Source organism: Lathyrus oleraceus, chromosome 3, assembly GCF_024323335.1.
Source record: "Lathyrus oleraceus cultivar Zhongwan6 chromosome 3, CAAS_Psat_ZW6_1.0, whole genome shotgun sequence".
Classification (NCBI taxonomy): Eukaryota; Viridiplantae; Streptophyta; class Magnoliopsida; order Fabales; family Fabaceae; genus Lathyrus; species Lathyrus oleraceus.
Window position 1 is genome coordinate 31,481,989 of NC_066581.1, and position 13,070 is coordinate 31,495,058.

Genomic DNA, 13,070 nt, shown 5'->3' on the forward strand with positions numbered 1-13,070 from the left:
CAAAAGGACCAGCATCAAATAAAAAAGAAAAGGCCTCAAATGATCCATGTAATGCAATGATCACAAATTGTGCACAAAGTGAACTTCCAATTCAGAAAATCCAAATCAAAACAGAAATGCATGCAATGACTTTGAAATTTTTTATACAAGTTCCTCATGTCATGAGAAAAAATATGCAAAAGATCAAATCCAGAAAGGTTCAAATGATAGATGAACAAAAATGCACAAATTGAATGTCAAAAATGTGACACAAATTGTCACACTATATCTTCATGTGTCAAAAACAATGATAGCATATGAGAAAAATTCCAAACCAGTGACCAAAAATTCACATCATGTATGAATATTAAACACACAAAACATTGGATCAAGAAGCTCAACATGGAGAATTTCATAAAGCATTGAATGCAGATGATCAAAATAGCACAACATTGATTCAAAAATTCACAAATTAAAACCCAGACATCAACAATTTACAAAATTAATACCATAAAAAACTAGACATCAAAACAAAACTAGGAAAAAAAATGGAGTTAATTTGGATCATTTTTCTACTTTTAATGAATTTTCTAAGATGAACAAAATAATTGAACAACCAAAGCAAAATGGAGGGAAAACAAATATTTGAAACAAATCCAGAAAATACATCATCCACACGATCAGGCGCGAAATCCACATCAACGGTCCTCATTTAAACAACCAAAACACAACGTTTCATTAAACGCATTGGTAGCACACTTAGCATGGTCAAGGCACGCGTGGCAGGGTCAATGCAACAACAACCAATCAAACGCACACGCAATCAGCATACATGGCAGACACGCAAGCTAAACGAAACGGTGCGTTTCATTAAATGATTTGGCACGCACACATCATCAGTCAACAAACGCGTGGCCAGTCAAACAATCCATGTCCAATCAAACAGACACGCAAGGCAAACGTGGAAGCCACATGGCACAAACCCTAAGAAATAACTAGACGCCGGAGCTACAGTCTCCGGTCGTCTTCTCCGGCTAGCTCCGGCGAACATCAACCAATTTTTTTCCAGAATTCATCAAACCATACATCAATCGAACCGTCATGCAACATAGAATCCAAATATCAATTCAAATCAAACTAATTCCTCATGAATTTTCCAGATCGAGCGAAAACATTTTGTAGATCCAAACTTGAAGTTCATCATACAACCTCAAATCTCAACCAAATCCAAATATAATCATATGTACATGATCTACTAAGCAGGATCTACAAATCTATGTACATAAAACAGCAAAAAGAGAGGACCGAATTTGGATCACCTGAAATTGGAGGTTGCTGAAATCGTGTGTTCAAGCTCTCAAAAGCTCCAGATCCAATCCTATGCTCTTGCCTTGAAGCTTTGTGCACAAAGAAAGAATTGAAACCACCTGGATCTAGCTCAATTTCCAACTTCCATTGCTATGAATTTGCACTTGAACTGCTCGAATCTGGACTGAATTGCTCAAACCAATGGTTGATTCTTGCTCAATGAAGCATGATGAACAAGATTATGCAAGAAATTCTGGTGTTTGTGTGAAGAACTAAAGAATTCAAAGAGAGAGAATTTTGGAGGGAGTTTGAAAAATTCAGATCTGAAATGGTGCCTCTTTCTGATTATGGTTAGGGTTTGGTATTTATATGGCATGCTAATCACACTGAAATCCAAATTAGGCTTTGTTTAATCATGAATAGTGAGAATTGAAGTATCTTGCAAAATTGCAAATTGAGCTTGCATGGCCAAAACACACGTGCACATGCTCATGCAAGGGTCTGAATTCACTTTAAATCAACCAAGGATCATCATGGAATTGTTGTTTTGCTTGTAACATAAGCCAAATTTGAATTGTGAAAATTCCCTCCAAAATGATCACATGAGAAATGCTGAGCATACACACTTTTCCCATGCATGGCAAAGGCTATTTTGAGATGTCTTGATCAAGAGAAACATTTTGCAAAAAGAATGGACCAATTTGAAGCTTTGTATCAAAAGTTAGGCCATTTTGAATTTTCATGTACACTTTATGATCAAATGACCATAACTTCTCAACCATTCATCATATGGACATGAATTAGGACTTTTTGGAAAGGGGAGACAAAGATCTACAACTTTCATGTTCACGAAAAATCCATTTGAAACTTCGTTGATGTTGAAAAGTCAAGTTGAATGTGGACCAAAAACTTGCCAAATTTGGAAACTTTGAATTACAGGTCACTTTCCATTTTTAGTAACTTTTGCCATGACCTTTGAATCTTCAAGATGGATGTTTAGAATGATGAATAGGTCTTATTTGAACATGATTGAGGTGTCTCAACTCATTTCCCCACCTCATAGCCCTCAGTTGACTGCACAGTTAACTTTTTGGTCCTCAGATGACCTTGAAATGCTCTGATTAGCCTGAGCCTCTACCACTTGGGGAAATTGCTTCAAAATGAAACCCTAGCTCATGTAAGCTCCTAATAATGATCATGTGGTCCTCATCTCAGGAAAATACCTCATCTTTTGCACAAAGGATTCTCCTGAAGCTCTTGACCTGGTGATTGCTTAAGCTACAAAACAAAAGATGTTAATGACATATTTTTGTGCTTTTGGATAGTGAATAAAACAAGAAAAGCAATGATATACAATTCAAGCATACTTGGTGATCTCAAACCACTTACAGGAGATCCCTACCCAAAGGGAAAGGAAGCCAAGATGCTCAATGATCCTTGAGGCTATGCAATGCAATCCTATGATGCCATGAGGGATCTTAGGGACAAAATTGGGGTCTTACAGATGGCCCTATTTAAGGTCATTCTAGCCGGAGAAGTGAAGGTTAAAATCTTCGTCTCGACGAGGTAGAATGGGCTTAAATAATAACAAAGAGACAAATTTTGGTCCCTAAGAGACCTCATGATGCAAATGTATGTATGCAAAACAAACAAAACTCTGTGGGGATATGTGTCCACAAAGAAGAAAAGACATCCGGAGAAATTGGCAATCCATAGGAGTAATTCACTCCATGGGACAGAGACTCTGGGACTCTCATGGGGATAGAAAAGAAATGCGTGAGCAGGACACGACTCGAACTTGGGGAGTAAAGGACTGTAAACACGTGAGCAGGTCACGACTCAAAGCTAGGGAAAGAATCTCCAAAGGGAATAAATCCAATGGAAGGACATCGAGCTGACTCAAAGATGCTTGTGTTGGGGAATATGCCAACACATCAAAATTATCCGCAATGGATACTTCGGATAAAAATCCGGACTCAGGCTGGGGAAAGATTTGAACAAAATATCCCTGCCGGGGAAAATACATGTATTGGGGAATATGCCAACACAGCAAAACTATCCGCAATGGATACTTCGGAAAAAAATCCGGACAAAAACAATCCACTAAGGGACTACGCTGGGGATGTCTTAAAAAAGACTCTCCTGGAGGAGCAACGGGATGAGGTGTTACCGGTTACTAGGTAACAAGCTCAATGAGACATGTGATCTGATCACCGGTATACGGGTGAGAGAACAACAAGCTCGGGAAGAATGAATATCTAAGACCGGTATAAGGGTGAGAGATATCAATCAACCAAATCATCTGAGGAAGACCTAAAAAAGGTATATTTCAACTCAGGAAAATCTGACTCCACAGGGGACCAAAGTCATAATAGGGAGCAGAAGGAAGGAACACCAGGGATACCGGTTACTGGGCATATAATAGGTGACCAACCAAAGCGTGAATTGGGGAATATTCCCAAAACACTCATCATCCAAAAAGAGGGCAAAAAGAAAACTCGATTATAGGATGGGCATTCGATTCCAAAACATGGATACGAATCTTACTCGACTGGAGAAGAACAAAAGACTTCGACCAAAGAGTGCATGAGATATATTATCTATTACCGTTAGAACGTAGATAATATACTCGCATGGAAGATTATCCATAACCGGTTACTGGGTTAATAAAGGATAAATCGACCGAACAGGAAGGACATCAAGATACCAAAACTAGGTATATAATGATGACCAATCCGGGGGAGAAACAATCGTCATAAACCACAAAGGGTAGACGAGAGATGACCCACTAGGGATGAATTGCGCAAACATGGCAACTATCCGGGGAGAAAAGGGAATATCAATACCGAATGTTGGATAATGATAACCGTCAAAGAGGGGATTACATCTACCGGATACTGGGTAGAAAACCACAGAAAAGCAACCGTCATCAACTAGGATGAACAAAAGGTTAACTCTGCAAAGGGGAGAAAGTATTCGATTCCGCAAAGGGACACAAATTTTACTCAACTGGGGAAACACAAAAGGCTTCGACCAACGAGCGCATGAGATATATTATCTATTACCGTCAGAATGTAGATAATATACTCGCATGGAAGATTATCCACAACCGGTTACTGGGTTAATAAAGGATAAATCGACCGAAAAGAAAGGCATCGGGATACCAAACTAGGTATATAATGATGACCAATCAAGGGGAACAACAAACATCACCGGCAAACGGTAAATGAAAGAGGACCCGCTGGGGATAAAATTGCTTAATCAGAGCAATTATCCACAAGAAGGAGGGAAAATAGGATTTACAACTACCGGATACTAGGTAGAAAACCACAGACTCCATTGGGGAGGGAAAAATAGGATTTACAACTACCGGATACTGGGTAGAAAGCCACAAACTCCGCCATCAACCAGGATGAACCACAATGGTCAACTCTGCTAGGGGAGAAAATAAGGTTTACAACTACCGGTAAAATGGTAGAAAACCACAAACTCCGCTGAGGATAAGGTGAATAATCATTGATTACTGAATAATTATTCATCTACCACAGGGAAACACCTGAGACAGTCACGAGAGGCAAATTTAGGATCAAACCAAAAAGGCAAACTGAATCAAGACTCATCCTAATGAGGATATAACTCAATAGGGAAACCTATCCCAATATATGTGTTGGGAGGAAATAGAAACAACCATCATCCACGAGGATATAACTCAGTGGGGAATATGGGAGAAAGGGTAAACACTTTCTGCTTATGGGGCTGACTCTATATGGGGAGATCAGACACCGACATCTGCTTGGGGAGATATATATCACCAATCAGCAGGAGATAACAAACAATAGATATATGGCAAAAAATGCAACATGAATATCTGAATGTTAAGATTATGCATGTATATGCGTGGTTTATGTTTGATGAATGCTGACAAACAAACATATCTAATACAAACAGGTCCAGGAAAAGGCACACAGCGGTCCGGTACTACATCTCAAGGGAGAAAGCCCAAAACTCCAAAGAGAGTGTCCAATTTGCTGGAGATCCGAGATGCTAGGAAGCAAAGACCTTGCCGGGGAATCAGAGATATCAGGAAATCACAAAATCTCTGGGAGATGAATCATCAGTCAATCCGGTTGGAAAAAAAATTCATTGCACAGGGTGAAACTGCCACAAAAGCAACTCTACTAGAGGAATCCAACTGAGGGATATAAGAGGAATCTGGTGATCCAACACCAAGTACCAAACTCCCCAAGGAGATTGTAAGACCCCAATTTGGTCCCTAAGATCCCTCATGGCATCATAAGCATTGCATTACATAACCTCAAGGATCTTTGAGCATCTTGGCTTCCTTTCCCTTTGGGTTGGGATCTCTTGTGAGTGGTTTGAGATCACCAGGCATGTTTGCATTATATATCATTGCTTTTCTTGTTTAATCACTAACCAAAAAGCACAAAAATATGTCACTAACATTTGTTTTGCAGCTGAAGCAACCATCAGGTCAAGCAATTCAAGGAATTCCTTTGTGCAAGAGATGATGGTATTTTCTTGAGATGAGGACCATATGATATTATGTTGAGCTTATATGAGCTAGGGTTTCATTTTGAAACAAATTCCCCAAGTGGTAAAGGCTCAAGTTCATTCAAAGCATGTCAAGTTCATCTGAGGACCAAATGATCAACTGTGCAGTTAATTGAGGGCTTTGAGGTGGGGGAAATGATTTGAGACATCCCAATCATGTTCAAACAAGGCCTATTCATCATGTCAAACACCTATCTTGAATATTTTGAAGTCATGGCAAAAGTTTCCAAAAATGGAAAGTGACCTGTAATTTCAAGTTTCCAAAAATGGCAAGTTTTTGGTTCACATTCAACTTGACTTTTCAACATCAAAGAAGCTTCAAATGGATTTTTGGTGAACATTAAAGTTTAATATATTTCTCTCCTCTTTTCAAAAAGTCCTATATCATGTCCATCTGATAAATGGTTGAGAAGTTATGGCCAAATGGTCACAAAGTATGCAAGGAAGTTCAACATGGCATAACTTTTGATTCAAAACTCCAAATTGGTCCACTCTTTTTGCAAAATGCTCCTTATGACCAAGAATTTCCAAATCAACCATTGCCTTAGATGAAAGAAACTCATATGACCACTTATTCATACATGTGCATTTTGGAGGGAAAATTGATAATTCAAAATTGGATGATCATACAAGCAAAATATCACTTCCATGATGATTATTTGATGTTTTTAAGTGAAATCCCAGCTTGCATGGTACTGTTCACGTGTGGATTGGTCATGCTAAGCACACTTGCCATTTTTGCAAAACACCTCATATCTCTCTAATCTCAATTAACCAAAGCCTAATCCTAATTTCAACATGATTAACACAGAGTATATAAGCTAAATCATAACTGTTTTTGAAAGGAGAAGCATTTCAGATCTGAAAAATTCACATTCCCTCCAAAAATTCTCTCTCTTCGAAATCCAAAATTCTTCACACAAACCTTCATTTTCTTTGCATATTCATGATCATGGAAGAGTTCTGAGCAAGAATCATCATCTGGATTGGCTAATTGAACAAGATTCGAGCAGATTCATGAGCATTCACATATTGATAGAGCTTGAAAATTGAGCTAGATCCAAGTACTTTCAACCATTAATTCTTGCATAAAGCTTCAAAGCAAGGTTCAGGAAGAAGATCTGGAAGTTCTGGAAGCTTAAACACACGATTTCAACCACTGCCATCTCAAGTAGTTGAAAATTCTACCATCTCCTTTTGCCTTTTTCTTGCCATAAATATGTAGATCTTGCTTTGCTGAACATGCTGATAGGTTTAGATCTTGATTTGGTTGAATATTGTGCATGCTATGTGGAATTAAAGTTTTGGTGTTCAAAATGTTTTCGCTCGATCCTTAAAACCTAGCATGATTCAGGCTAAATGAACATGATATTCATGATCCTTGTTGAAAGACATTCGAACCATATATAATTCGTCAAATTCTGGAAATTTGTTGGATCTCCGCCGCCTGGACGGCTGGAGAAGACGGTTGTTACCGCCGTCTGCCACCGTCTGCAACCTTGCTAGGGTTTTACTGTGTTGGTGTCCACGTGTGCTTCCACGTTTCGCTTGCCTGGCTGTATGATTGGCTTGTATGCGCTTGACCATGCCACGCTGTTGATTGACCACTGATGTGTTCGTCCACATCACTTAATGAAACGCATTGTTTCATCGATGCTTACTGGATGCTTAGGTGTGCGCCTCCGTGGGTAAATGATTGGTTCATGTTCGTTTGACTGGCCTGTGTGTCCTGTTGACTGCTTATGTGTATTGCCACGCAATTTAATGATGCGCAGCGTTTCATGGGCGCCATTGACTGTGCCTGCGTGAGTTCGATTCTTGGCGTATGCATGTTCTCTGAATTTAATTGTTGAATTCTCATTTGACTGTAGATGCGTGTGTTCGAACCTGGCCTCATGCATCTTCTGATTTGTTTTCAAATAATATTTTCCCTCCATTTCATTTCATTATTTCTTTTTATTTTATTCATCTTTAAAAAATAAAAAAATATTGAAAAATGCTTCAAATTGATCACAATTTTTTTTCACATTCTTGTTTTGATCTCTACTTTTTTATAGAATTTATTTCATGATTTGTTGATTGTTGGATTTTTAATGTGTGATTTTTGATTGAACCTTATGCCAAATTGACATGTTACATTCAATGCTTTTTGAAATGTTATGTGTTGATCCAATTGATCTAAAACTTTGTATGCTTGATCCTCACATGTGGTATGATTTTTGAGCTTTGGTTTGAGATTTTTATCATATGCCATCACTATTTTGGACACATGAAGATATGTTGTGACAATTTGTGTCACATTTTTGGCATTGCATTTGTGCATTTTTGTTTACCTATCATTTGAGTTCTTCTGGATTTGATTTTTTGCATGATGTTTGCTTATAACATGGGTAACTTGCATAAAAAATTTCATAATCATTGGATGCTTTTCTATTTTGATTTGGATTTTCTAATTGGATTGTCCATTTTGTGCACATTTGCTTGCCCTTGCTTTACATTGATCATTTGATGCCTTTTCCTTGTGAATGGATGCTGGTCCTTTTGAGGACATCTTATGACATGTTGGAACTTGCTTTGTGCAAAAGATTGAGTTCTGTTTTCATCATTTGATTTGGTTTTGAACCTAGTCTTTGTACTAGTGTTTTGTACATAAACTAATTATGCTTTGTGTTTCAGGTTTGGACATTTAGCATTGATGTTGGTTTCATCTCACTTTGTGAGATACAAGTGCCTTTGAGTACTAACTCTTGCTGTTTTGTAGGTTCTAATTGATGCTCATTGCTTCACTTGAGTGCATTGATCATTGTTCATTGAGTTGTAAATATTGGAAAGTTCCACTATTTGTCTGTTGGTTTTCTGATTGAGATATTAACTGTTTAGCTTTTGTACAGGTACATTAGTTGCTTGCTTTTAGCTCTTGCTTGAGCTGTGGAATGTGATTAATACACCACTTAGGTAGCTATTCTCTTACTCCATGTAGTCTGGAAGTCCTGTCACCTTTTTGGAAGGCATTTGGCTGAAGTCCTCCTTATGAGGCTCTGTTTGTGATTGTTTACATTTGTGCCAAAGACCTCTAAATGAGGCATGTTACTTGATAAGTCCTCCTAAGTGAAGAGACAATTGACAAATAGAAGGGATTAGAAATCAATCCCCTGTTATTCAGTGAGTCGTTCTTTATGTTCGCATTACGTGCTGATGCTCTAGAACATGTACCCAAGATCTTTGTTTAGAGTCTGTCAAGTGGAATAGGATCCCACATTCTGGATCCCCACGCTTTCTTTGTCATAAGCTCACCCAGGCCAGGGTTAAGAGCATGAGGTCTCACCCTCATTTCCATATTTGATCCGCTTCACCCTAACTCTCAATGTTAGAGGTTAAGAGCTACAAACTACACTTGTACAGTTTGGCTTGTATGTCGAGGTTGATATGACCCCTCTTGACTAAAGCCCACCTATTTGATTGAGCATCTTGTTTGTATATAGTGTGTGATGCATTGTTTGCTTGATTGCTTTGCATGTGTTTGCTTTTGATGTTTGTTTGTTAAGAGTCAGATTTAAGTCCATCTATTGGCATTCTGTTTCCTGTTTGTTTTGAGGAGTCGGGAGTAATTCCATCTATTGGCATTATGTTTCCTGTTTGTTTTGAGGAGTTGGATGTAAGTCCATCTATTGGTATTCTGTTTCCAGTTTTGTTGTTAGGAGTCGGATCTAAGTCCATATATTGGCATTCTGTTTCCTGTTTGTGCTTGGAGTTGGATGTAAGTCCATTTATTGGCATTCTGTTTCCTCTTATCTTGTGGTTCTCTTATGAGACTTTTGCTTTTGCCTTGTGCTTATTCCAAAGGATGGGACTTACTTGGATCATCCATATGATCTCAAGAGAGCAACCCTACTTGTGATTGCATCCCTTAACCCTCACCCTTTTTTGCTTAACCTTGATCCTTCTCCATTTTAACCCTAAACCAAAAGCTTTTGTGCAAACATTTTCACTTGTTTTCAACATTAGAAACCTAAGCCTTAGGCTTTTTATTTTCAAACTTTCTTTTCATAATACTCATTTTGAATTGAATCTTTATGTCAACTTTGACCATTTTGTGAATACTTCTAATTGGTTAATTCAACCCATTCAAATGTCTCGTTTGTGGTTTCAATGACCATGTTCTTAATCAAATTTTTCATAACCTTTTGCTATTAGGTTTGAGTTATCTTTATGGTAGATATAATACTCACCTTTATCCTTAGTGACTGAATTGTAAGACTTCCATGCTTATTATAGGGTTAACCCCTCACTAGCATGTCGAAGCTATTCTCACATGGTGGACTTGTGGTTATTCAGGTTGAGTTTTCTCCCTTTGATAACAAAAGACCTTAAGGCTTTTGGACCAATCAATCCACTCACTTGCTTTGAAATCATTTACCCGAACAACGGAGTTTTGATCCTTATCTTTCATGAGAAGGTACGTAGGCAATGGGTTCATCCATCCAAACACAAAATGTAAATAAACTTGTATATTCTTTTCTTTTCTCTTCAATCATGTTTGCACAAAATATTTCATAAACAAATAACCTTTTGTAACAAGCGTGAAAAGGGCTCCCTAGGAGTACCTAGGATGTTGTGGGTGCCTAACACCTTCCCATAGCATAACCAACCCCCTTACCCAGATCTCTGACATTTTTATTAGTTTTTGATTTGATAAAACTTCTCGGTTTTTGTTCGCTTTCTAATCTTTCCTTTGGATAAATAGAAGTGCGGTGGCGGCTCGACTTTGTATGATTTACCTTGGATTTAGATAATATTTCCAATGGTAACGAATACACCACTACAGAAAAGTGGCGACTCTGCTGGGGAGTAAGAGATTCCTAGTGGGTTTGCCAACTTTTCACCTTTGTTGTATTATATTTGTTATATGACATATTTTTGTGCAATTTGGGATTACTGTATTGTATGTAATGTTTGAATTGCTTGATATATCAATTGCTTGCATTGCTTGGTGATCTTTGTGAGATGAGTTCTATACCCTTACTCGAGTGCACTTAGGATAGGAGAATGGCATAGTCTCGTCGACTTGTGTGGAGTTATTCCTTAGCAAGTTGACTTGCGAGTCCATTTACTTGGTGGAGGTCATGTTGGGATAATAATGTCACACAAGTAAGTTGTGGTTAGACATTACTCTTTCCAATATGTGCCTTAGAAGCCAAGGACCTTAGTTTACCAAGCCCATCTTGGCCTATTTTTAGGACGTAGTGCGGAGGTCGTTCAAATGTAAGATTTGATACGATTGTTATGCGATACTACACTCATAAGAGTCTCACTTGAGAATATTTTTTGGAATACGAGTATTCGTTTCTCCGATAATATCCGAAAGATGGGATGATGACTATGGGAACCTCTTGTAGAACATGTTCGGCAGGTTTAAACCCTAGTACACTTCCTTTGGGTGGTTCTTAACCGAGACTCCATGCTCGTGACTCGCAACAAACCCGTGATTCATGGTTGATCCGTTCATACATCCTTAATATCAATGGAACTTGGGTGTTGATAAGGTGAAAACCATAATCCACCAAAATGGATGATTGAAATTAAGGATAATATGAGCCATCCCATGACCTTTTATTTGGTGTGCTTTGCTTGATCCTTGAGTGTGATTGTTGCATTCATGCATTCATGCATTCATCTGCATCCATATCATCAGTAAAAAGAAAATTTTCAAGGAACTTAAGGGGTTTATTTGCAAAATTTCCAGACATGGAAAGACAAAGAAGGCATACAAAGAAGTACAACTTCATACAACCCGATCTGAAAGAGTTAAGGAATCTAACATCCTATGTATTAGATCCCTTGGGTTTCAAAGCTCATTTCGGGAAGCTTCTTCCTCTTCTGACTACTCAGGTGGATGAAGGGTTGATGAGTACTTTGGTGCAGTTTTATGATCCTCTGTATCGCTGCTTCACTTTTCCGTATTTTCAGCTGTTGCCTACCCTTGAGAGGTATGCTTATCTGGTGGGTATACCGATTCTAGATCAGGTGCCGTTCAGTGGCTTAGAGAGTATTCCTACTTCTCAAGGGATAGCTGACCTGTTGCACATAGATGAATCCTTGGTTAAAGCTCATATGACTACCAAAGGTGGAATTCAAGGTCTCCCTTCTGAGTTCCTCATTGCTCAAGCTACCGTTTATGGGAAGGCCATGAGTGAGGATGCCTTTGAGGCCATAGTTGTGCTTCTCATCTATGGATTGGTATTATTCCCCAACATCAACAAGTTTGTGGATGTGAACGCTATTAGGATCTTCTCTGCTCTTAATCCCGTTCCGACTCGGTTGGGTGATACCTATTTCTCTTTGCATATGAGGAATGCAAAGGGTGGTGGCGCTATTGTGTGCTGTTTGCCTCTGTTTTATAAGTGGTTTATTTCTCACTTACCTCAGACGGTCGCTTTCAAGGAGAACAAGGGATGTCTACGGTGGTCCACGAGACTTATGTCTCTCACTAATGATGATATCTCTTGGTATAACCGTGAGTATGATGGAGTGCAGATTATCGACTCTTGTGGTGAATTCTCTAATGTGCCTCTTCTTGGTACATGTGGTGGGATTAGCTACAACCCTGTGTTAGCACGTCGTCAGCTTGGGTTCCCCCTAATGGATAAACCTAATAACATTCTGTTAGAAGGTGTGTTCTTTCAGGAGGGTAAAGATCCCCAAGGCTTGAAAGCCAGAATGGTTCGTGCTTGGCGCAAGGTGCATAAGAAAGGCAGGAGTGAGTTGGGTCCTAAGAATTGCATTGCTTTGGAGCCGTACACTGCTTGGGTAAGGAAGAGAGCATCTGAGTATCTCATGCCTTACGATTATCCGAGACCTACACCTTTGGTTATGGCTGGGCCTTCAACCCTCCCTAACCAAGGAGTAGAGTAGTTAAGAGACGAAGACCTATCACGTGCCTGGATCCGTGAAAGGGAAGAGTTGCTTGAGCAGATTAAGGAGAAGGATGCTCTGATTGAGTTCCTCGAGCATCAAGTTATTGATGACCCTGATGATGCATGGACTTCTCTACTTCCTCAATCTTCTAAGTTCTGGAAAAGGAGGTATGACAGACTTGCCAAAGAGAAGGCAGATATGGAAGCAGCTTATGAGAGAGAGGTGAAGAGGCTTCGTGCAACTTATCTTCCTGCATCCCGAGCTTCTAGGGATCCATAGGATGATTATTTTCCTTT